Genomic DNA, 9,033 nt, shown 5'->3' with positions numbered 1-9,033 from the left:
AGAGGCAGGCGAGCGTTTGGCGCTAAGCCCCGCCCACAGCCGGGCTTTTTGCCCAATAACGAGGCGTCCTGGGTCGTCCATTATTATCTGTCCCTCAAACCTCGGCCATGGCAACTGTTGGGCCGCTATAAAGAAAATTGACATCTAGCGAGCCAATGACACTGAAGGAGGGCGGTGAAGTAACGCTTTCTGGCCAATGAGATTGCGATATTGTTGTGCAGTTGCCCTCCCGGGCGGTGGGACTTAAGGCCTGAATGAAAGGCCTGAATGAAATAGGGGCGGGGCTGAGAGGGGCGTGGCCTAGATCAGCCCTGGGACAGGGGCTGAGCAGGTAGAGGCTAAAGGGTTGGGTCTGAGAAGGGGCGTTACCAGAAGTCCCTGCGGCTGAGGGACAGCATCTTCACACTGCCCAATTTGTGTTGGGGGCGGGGCTTTGGGGGGGTTGGGGTGTCACACCGGGGACTCAGGGCCTGCTCTAGTCTAGGCCAGGTTAAATTTCTTCTCTTAAGTGTCTAATGTTCCTCCATCAAACTCTGAGCATGCCGTTATCACTGCTTACATGACTCCCACACCCCCCACACCTCTTAGACACACGGGGACAGGGTGGGAGTGATGCAGGGCCTAGGTCAGGTTTCCTCCCGCGGTCCCCAGCATTGCTGAGTAGGGGCCCGGCACATAGGACTGCTTATAAAATATTTGATAAATGAATGAATGGCGGGCCCAAGATGATTAACAGGGAAGGGACGGGTGGAAGGAGCATTCAGGCTGGGGAGTTACTGACAGGGGGCAAGACTTAGCAAAAAGGACACGCTTACACCCCAAGATGCAGGGAAGGGTCCTGGAGGGGCTGGGGCAGGGAAGAAGGACCCTGTCACAGAAGATAGGGTGACATCGTCAGCTCAGAATGGGAGCTGAAAATGGAAAGAGACAGAAAAGGGAACGGGAAGCCTGGGACCCAAGATGGGCCATGTCAGGACCTACTGAGGTCTGAGATCTCAGTCTTCTAAATAGTAGGTAGGGGGTACCTTCTGGTTTGGGGAGCAGTGAACGACATCGGGCCACGCTCCCTGCCCCTGTCATTTGTCTCCGCCTCTGTCTACACTCTGTCTAATCTACATTTTGCCTGCCTTCTCTCTCTTTGTCTCTGTCCCCGCTCTGAATCTGTCTACACCCTCTCTGCCACTGTCTATATTCCCTCATTGGGTGTCTTCTCTCTCCCCCTCTCTCTTACTATCTATTGTACATTGCATCTATTAAAATTCTGGAACTGTTCAGAAAAGCTTTGAAGCATATTTCTAAAAACTCAATGGTAAAAATAATTATAATGAATTCCTTCTCCTGCACATGCCCATATTCCCCCATACTTCTCTTTTTTTTTTTAAAGAACATATTTTTGATTCCCTGGCAGTCCAATGGTTAGGACTCCGTGCTTTCACTGTCGAGGGCCTGGGATTTGATTCCAGATTGGGGAACTAAGATCCTGCATGCCACATGGCCAAAAAAAGCATATCTTTGCCTTACCGCTCCTTTTAGGGAGGAGGATCTTATTGCCTGGGCCAGGGTTGAAGCCATGCTCCTTGAAGTGGAAGGGTGGAGCCTTAACCACTGGACCACCAGGGAAGTCTCTATTTGCTCCCTTCCTTTAAAATTTATGTGCTAGACATTTCAGTTCTGACATAGTCACAAGGTGGCCTTGTATTTGCAGAATATGAAGCTGAAGTGAACCTCATGGACATTGTCCATTGATTCCTAGCAGACTTAAGAGGTGGGGGGAGGATCCCTGTGGACATAGTTAGATACGGAATGTGCGTCTGTGCTCAGTTGCTCAGTTGTGTCCGACTCTTTGCAATCCCATGGACTGTAGCCTACCAGGCTCCTCTGTCCGTGGGATTCTTCAGGCAAGAATGCTGGAGTGGGTTGCCTTTCCTCCTCCAGGGGATCTTCCCAAGTCAGGGATGGAAACTGCATCTCCTGCATTGGCACGTGGATTCTTTACCACTGTGCCACCTGGGAAGCACTAGGTGAGCCCTAGAGATAGAACACATGGTCTCAAGTCAGGAGGGCAAGAATAATACCCAGGATGTGGTGAGGGCCACGTAACCAGCAAGGGATAATCTCTGAGTTGGCTTCCCATGGTCTCCCAGTGTGGAGGAGTGAGGACAAATCTTGGGGTTCACCCCCAGAAAAGAACAGTTTAGTGTGACCTACAACTTCCAAGGAACAAAATACCTGGACTGTTGGGAGGTGGGAGACAGGGGTCTGCAGAGACACAGACCTGGGTGGGGTCCAGGGAAGCCCAGAAAGACGTAAGGACTGGATTGTTTCTGGGAATTTGCCTAGGAGATAATTGGTGTCTGGGGAATAAAATTAAATGCCAGAAAGATGCCCAGGGCTTCTGACCCTCTCTTGCTCACCCTGCCATGCTCACACAAAGGATGGTTTTATTCTGGGGACACTTTGATTCCATTTTTAAAAGCTCAGTGAGAAAAAAAAAAATCCAACACATTCTGTTGGAAAAGATTTTGAACCCTAAGCTGCATCTGGCCAACTAGATTCCTGGATAACTTTGCTTTTATTCAGTGCACTTAAAACTGCCCCCAATTTTTTTTCAGTGTTTACTTTTATTTGATTGAAATCATTTTTATCAGGAACATTTTTTCCATGTGATCTTTGCAGTAAACATTTGATTCATTGGGTTCTTTTTGTCCAATTTTTTTTTTTTTTTTTTTACCAACTGTCAATTCTCCCTCTGTGATTTTTTCAGTGGGGGGGAGGTGGTTATCATTTCTTCAGAGTCAAATTTTGCATCTTTCAACTTATTAAGTTACTTTTCTCTCAGTATTTAGTGGATAAGAAGTTTTAGCACAAAAAAATTTGTTTTGAGATTAAGATTTTAACTCAAAATTTGTTTGTTGTGAATATTGATCACCGTGGGCTCAGACTTGATACTTTGTCTTATAAAGAGCAAACGGGGATAATACATATAGCTCCTCCTATGAAGAAGTGGAGTCTGTTTTCCCATCACTTGAATCTGAGCTGGTTTTGTTACTTGTTCTGACCAACAGAATACATCAGAGGTGATGTTGGGCTAGTTAGTTCTGAGCCTAGAACTTAAGAGACATGGCAGCTTCTTCTCCTTTTTTTTTTTTAGAATATTTGATTGTGGTAAAATATATGTAACCTAACATTTGCCATTTTAAATGTACAATCCAGTGGCATTAGGTGCATTCACAATGCTGTGCAATCATTACTACCTACTTCCAAAACTTTTTCATCATTCCCATGTAGAAACTCCATCCCTATTTTAAAACTCCCCATTACTCACCCCCTACCCTGCCCAGACCCTGGTAACCTCTATTTCACTTTTGTCTCTATGAATTTATTCTAGGCATTTCATCTAAGTGGAATCGTACAATATTTGTCCTTTTGTGTTTGGTTTATTTCAGTTAGCAAATATTTTCAGGTTCATTCATGTTGTGTTAAAACTTCTGTCCTTTTTATTAAAATGTAGGTCATATTCTGATGTTTGCATAAACTGTATTTTGCTTATCCACTCATCTGTGAATGGACACTTGAGTCGTTTCCACCTTTTGGCTGCTGTGAATAATGCTGCTATGAACACAGGTATACAAGTGTCTATTTCAGTCCCTGTTTTCAATTATTTTGATATATACCCAGGAGTAGACTCTCGAGAGGCCCTTGGACTGCAAGGCAATCAAACCAGTCAATCCTAAAGGAAATCAATCCTGAATGTTCATTTGAAGGACAGACACTGAAGCTAAAGCTCCAATACTTTGGCCACCTGATGCAAAGAGCTGACTCATTAGAAAAGACCCTGATGCTGGGGAAAATTGAGGGCAGAAGGAGAAGGGGACAACAGAGGACAAGATGGTTGGATAGCATCACTGATTCAATGGACGTGAGTTTGAGCAAACTCTGGGAGATGGTGAAGGACAGGGAAGCCTGGTATGCTGCAGTCCATGGGGTTGCAGACAGTCAGACACGACTGAGTGACTGAACAACAACAGGAGTGAAATTGCTGGACCATATGACAATTCTATGTTTGACTTTTTGAGGAGCAACCAAAGTGTTTTCTACAGTGGCTGCACCATTTTAAATCCCCAGCAGCAAAGTCTGAGGGTTTCAATTTCTCTACCTTCTTACCAATATTTATTAATTTTTTAAAAAAATTATAGTTATTCTAGTAGGTGTGAATTGTTATCTTATTGTGGCTTTGACTTGCACTTACCTAATGACAAATAATATTGAGTATCCTTTTACGTGCTTATTGGCCATTTGTACATCATCTTGGGGTAAATGTCTATTCAAGTATTTTGCCCATTTTTTAACTGAATTGTATGTTTTTGTTGTTATTGAGGTGCAGATTTTCTTTATATGTTCTGGATATCAAGCCCTTATCAGATATACGATTTACAAGTATTTTCTCTCACTCAGTAGGTTGTTTTCGCCTTCTTGAAGATGTCCTTTAATGCATGAAAGTTTTAAATTTTGATGAAGTCCAGTTTATCTATTTTTTTGGTCACCTGTGCTTTGCATGTCATGTCTAAAAATCTATTGCCAAATTCAATGTCATACAGGTTTACCCTTATGCTTTCTTTTAAGAGTTTAATAGTTTTAGCTCTTATATTTAGGCTGTTGTTCCACGTTGAGTTAATGTTTATGTGCAATGTGATCCAAGTGTCCAATTTCATTCATTTGCTTGTGGAAATCCGGTTGCCTCAGTACTATTTGTTGAAGATACTATTTTTCCCCCTTTGAATGGACTTGGCACCATTGTGAAAAATCAACTGGCCATTGATGTATGGGTTTATTTCTGGACATTTAATTCTTTTCCATTGGTAATACATCTTTTCTTGGGTCAGAACTACACTGTTTTGAACTGTTTTGTTACCATAGATTTGCATTGTTTAAAATCAGAATGTATGAGTCCTCCAGCTTGATATTTAAGGTAGTTATTTTGTTACTGAAATATAACTGTTCTACAATGGTTGTGGGCTTCCCTAATAGCTCAGTTGGTAAAGAACCCACCTGCAATGCAGGAGACCCCGGTACAATTCCTGGGTCCAGAAGATCCCCTGGAGAAGGGATAGGCTACCTATTCCAGTATACTTGGGCTTCCCTTGTGGCTCAACTGGTAAAGAACCCGCCTGCAATGCAGGAGACCCCGGTTCAATCCCTGGGTCAGGAAAATCCACTGGAGAAGGGAAAGGCTACCCATTCCCATATTTTGACCTGGAGAATTCCATGGACTATATATATATAGTTCATGCGGTTGCAAAGAGTTGGACACAACTGAGTGACTTTCACTTTCACATATTTTTGGTCTTCCCTGATAGCTCAGTTGGTAAAGAATCCGCCTGCAATGTAGGAGACTCCAGTTTGATTCCTGGGTAAGGAAGATCTGCTGGAGAAAGGATAGGCTTCCTGCTCCAGTATTCTTGGGTTTAGCTTTGTGGAACAAAGTGCCATTTCCTATTCCTACATATACATACATCCCTTCCCTGTTGAATCTCCCTCCAACTCCCCATCCCACCCCCCAAGTCATCAAGAAAGATCCTAGGCAAGGGATCCACTAAGTCATGGCTAGATTCCTGACTCACAAAAACCTGGAATAATAAATGTGTGTTAATCCACTCAGTTTGTAGCAATTAGTTATACAATGATAGATAACTTTTATATAGAGGAGCCAGAGTTGAAACAAACAAATCAAAGAACAATTTGGAAATAGATCATAGAATGACACAAGATATCTGAAAGGATCCAAGAAGAAGAGGTTTGAAAACTGAGCAGACTAAACATCATAGGAGACACTAAAAAGGAAGATGATTAAAGACCAAGTACCTGAAACAGCATCAGGATAAGGTGGTTTTATAGCCTCACCCTGGTCTCCCTATACGGAGAAGGCGATGGCACCCCACTCCAGTACTCTCATTTGGTGTTTAAAACCAGTTTGGGCATTCTTGCTTTTTTTGTGACACCACACAGAATGTGGGATCTTAGTTTCCTGACCAAGGATCAAACCCATGCCCCCTGCACTGGAAAAGTGTGTGTGTGTGTGTGTGTGTGTGTGTGTTTGCACAGGTGTGCGTGTCCTCAGTCTTTATGATGCCATGGACTGTAGCCCGCCAGGCTCCTCTGTCCATGGGATTCTCCAGGCAAGAATACTGGAGCAGAGTGCCATTTCCTATTATTTCAGGGGACCTTCCTGACCTAGGGATTGTACTCGTGTCTCTTGCATCTCCTGCATTAGCAGACATATTCTTTACCACTAGTGCCAGGAGGGAGGTCCCTGGGCTGGAAGCGTGAAGTCTGGACCACCAGGGAAGTCCCTGGGCTTTCACTTTTGACCTATTGGATCTTGGGTGATTTCTTACTACGCTCTGGCCCTGGTGTCTCCCTCTGACTTTGCTGCCCTCTACAACCTCAGGCTGGCTGCAATCCTGGAGAAACTGGACAATTAGTCCATCCCTGGCATTCTTCCTTTCTTGTCCTCCCAACAGAAGAAGAGGATTTGGATAGCAAAGATTCATCAATGACAGGCAAGTTGCAAGGTCAGGCGAAAGAAGAGGAAGGGTGATGGAGCAGGAGCAGCCCAGGAGGAAGAAGGAGACACCGAAGGTGAGGCTATCAGAGGAGTCCCAGGAAAGTGGAGTTCAGGCAGGAAGGAAGAAGTGGCCACCTCTATCACAGGGGGGACCAAGACAAAAATGGGTCTGCTGTTTTTCTCAAAGGAAAGGTAGATACCGTCACTGGTGATTTGGGGAGGGGGTGAAGGCAGGAATGAAAACACCTCTTCTAAGAAGTGTGATGATACCCAGAGGTTTTCCCCCAAAGATGGAGGAAGCGTGGTCCTGTTCCCGGAATTCCTGTTCCAAGACGTGGGGCACAATTTACCCACATGACCAGGAGTGGAGCTGTTGAGGCTGGAGGAACAGCTGACTCAGGACATTTTACTGCAGGGCAGAATTTGTGGTGGGGCATGCCTTCCTTCCTGGGGCTTTAGAGGAGCTAAGGCTCAAGGTGAGGAAACAAGCAAACTGGAGGACTGTGATGTCACTCTAAAGAGCAAGTAAGACATTGAGAGACGAAGGAAGGGCGGGATGCCAGGCAAAAGGACCAGCCAACGCGAAGTCAAGGAGGCAGGAAGGTGTCTGTTCTGTTAACCTATGTCGAAGCCTTCTTGACCACTGGGTGGCGCTGTCCAGCCTGGAGAGAAACCCAATAGGTCTTCTCCTGGTCTAGGATGTTAGCTGAGGTTCTGGAATTCTGGTGCTGGCAAGTTTCTGTAAGGCCAGCCCAGCCCATTGAGCCCTATTTCAATGACACCTCTAAAGCAGCAGGTGGCACTCGTCTGAGAGTTGTGGAGGAAGGTGGGGTCTAACCTGGGGCAAGTCTTTGGGGAAATCTTCCTGCTGTCAGGTGAGACCTTCTAAGGGATGACAGAGTCTGCTCCTCACCTGGTTTTGGATGGGGCTCCGAGTGGGTGGGAAAGGAAGGCTTCCTGGAGGAGGTGGTATTAAAAGATGTGATTTGTCAGTGGAAGAGAGAGGTGAGATTCTGGGTGGGAATGGAGGACTGGGCAGTTACACATGTCTGGGCGGTAAAGATGAAATAGGCAATAGAATGAGACATTTCTTCACTCATCTCATCTGTTTACTAGACATTTGTCGAACACCTGCTTTGATTCCAAGGACACGGTCTTCTGTGGAACTCACAATCTGGAGGGGGACACAGATCTGAAAGCACAGAACTTTTGTGAGATACCTGAAAAAGGGGTTGGGATTGCCCAGAAGAGGCACCTGACCCAGCCTGGAGGGAACCTTGGACAGCGTTTGTGATAGAATAAGAAATATATCTGGACTTCCCTGGTGGTCCAGTGGTTAAGAATCCATCTGCCAATACAGAGGTCACGAGTTCAATCTCTGGTCAGGGAACTAAGATCCCACATGCTTGGGGTGCAACTAAGCCCGAGGGCCTCAACTACTGAGCCCGCTGCCACAACTAAGACCCAACACAGCCAAAAATAAAGGTACGTGCATAAATAACTGGAGCTTCCCAGGTGGTGCTAGTGGACCTGCCTGCCAGTGTAGGAGACGTAAGAAACGTGGGTTTGATCCTTGGGATGGGAAAATCCCCTGGAGGAGAGCATGGCAGCCCACTCCAGAATTCTTGCCTGGAGAATCCCATGGACAGAGGAGCCTGGTGGGTTACAGTCTATGCGGTCACAAAGAGTCGGATATGACTTAGCAACTTAGCATGCACGCACAGAAATAAATATTTAAAAAATAATAAGACAATAGACCAAAAGTGGAGTTACTTATGGTAAGTCTCATGACACATAACTCAGTCTTTTCTTTCTCTTTCCTTTTTAAAATTTTTTTTAAATTATGAAGGTGTGATAACACATTTACAGGAGACTTGGAAAATACAGAACAGTTACATATACCTGGTGGTGGTGGTTTAGTCACTCAATTGTGTCCAATTCTTGCAACTCCATGGACTGTAACATGCCAGGCTCCTCTGTCCATCGGATTTCCCAGGCAAGAATACTGCAGTGGGTTGCCACTTCCTTCTCCAATTGTTCCACCATATATTACAAATTTTTAAAGTAGATAAGTTAAGATTTTTAGCTGGAGTTTCAATATCAAACTCTCAAAAATTAATAGAATGAATATACAAAAAAGTAGACGGATATAGGAGACCTGAAAAGCACTATGAACCAATCCAACATAATTAAAATTTATACAATTTTCACACAACAGTAGGATACAAATTCTATTCAAGTTCCCATAGACTATAAACTAGGAGACACTGGAACATATCTAGGGACATAAAACCAGGTGCAAAAATTTCGTGGTCTAAAGGTATTGAAACCATACAGAGTCTGTTCTTTTATCATTGTGGAATTATGTCAGAAATCAATGTCAAAAATATTTTAAAATAACCCACATATTTTCAAGTGCAATGTGACATTTATTAATACCAAGGGAGATCTTTGACTTAGCCAGTGAA

Source organism: Bos mutus, chromosome 7 (genome assembly GCF_027580195.1).
Source record: "Bos mutus isolate GX-2022 chromosome 7, NWIPB_WYAK_1.1, whole genome shotgun sequence".
Lineage (NCBI taxonomy): Eukaryota > Metazoa > Chordata > Mammalia > Artiodactyla > Bovidae > Bos > Bos mutus.
The sequence above is the reverse complement of the archived record's forward strand: the minus strand, read 5'-3'. Positions refer to the sequence as shown.